Here is a 1587-nt window from a genome sequence, read left to right on the forward strand (position 1 = left end):
TGGATATGTATGTTTTATTATAAAAATGTTTTTTTTTAAACATAATCATATATTTTTTTTAATATATTAATTATAATATATCTTATTGTTTTTTTTATTATAAAAAAAATTATTTATATCAAAGAACCTAGTCTAGGAAATATTAATTGAAGTAATTTTAAATTTGTAAAATTGTACGAAAAATAAGAAATAAACGAAACAATATTTTATCATTCATATTCTTCATTGTCATTCATACAATTTTACAAACATAAAGTTATAATATCTTCTGAAATAATGATTTTTTTCAAATAATTTAATACTTTTTAGGAAATAAAAGATAAATATTAAAAACGTGATTTTCCAATATATTTTATGCATTTATCTATAAAAAATTTTAATAATTATAACAATGTATCTTCTCATACCAAATAATTTTTGTTATACTAAAGAACTATCTTTTCATATATTCTTAAAAGATATTTAACTATAAATAAAACAAACTCTATACTATATAAGATGAAATGATTATATGTGCACGATTTTTAATATTAAAAAATTTTAACAATTTATGATTTCATGAAATCTTAACTTTAATATGTTATATTTTATTTATTAATTTTTTAAAATAATCAAACTGTAATATATAATCTGTAATATATAACTTTATATATAAACCGATGAAGTTATAGTATGATTTGTATAAGATTCATTTCATAGAATTATCGGTTTCTAATAAATATCTATTTTACATATAAATAATTATAATTAAATGATTTCATATAAATTAATATTAAAAAATAAATAATATAGTAATAATATGTGTAATTATAATAATAATGGTATATATATAAAATATTATAGTATTATAGTAATTTTGCCAAAAACATTTTTATATTCAGTAATCATAAAACAAAAAATGAAATCTATCATTTTTACGGATTTAATTGTTTTTAATATTAACAATAGAACTTATAAATGAGATTATCACATTTATAATTATATTATTATATGTAATTTAATATATAATTTATAGTAAGAGCTCAAAGTATAATAAATGTATACATTTATAAATATAAATTTATATAAAATTTTAATAAATTCATCAACTCAAATGTATGAAAGTAATATAGATAAATATAGATTCTTTTTACTAAATATACATATTTACTAGAAAATTTACTACATTTGCTATATTTGCTACAACAGATAAAAACTAACAATAAAAATATATTAAATTAAAAATAAATTTATTAAATTTCTTCGATCACTTAATGATTGGGAAATGATTATTTTTATATATGCTAATAATAATTATTTTATTCCAATATTGAATCAATTCGCATGGAGGAAACAATTATTGTAATTACATTATTATATTATACGGATCAATCAATCAAAAAAAAAGAATCATACAATACAAGCAATCATATCATGGCATTTTATGTATATTTCTATTAAATTAAATATGAAATTATATTTTTTAATTAAATTTTATATTTGATTGATTAAATACTTTTGGTTTACAAATTAATATATGTATACTATATAATATGTATACTATATATAGTACATATATATATATATATATATATATATATAATGTAT

This window comes from Apis dorsata, unplaced genomic scaffold (genome assembly GCF_000469605.1).
Source record: "Apis dorsata unplaced genomic scaffold, Apis dorsata 1.3 scaffold_1114, whole genome shotgun sequence".
Classification (NCBI taxonomy): domain Eukaryota; kingdom Metazoa; phylum Arthropoda; class Insecta; order Hymenoptera; family Apidae; genus Apis; species Apis dorsata.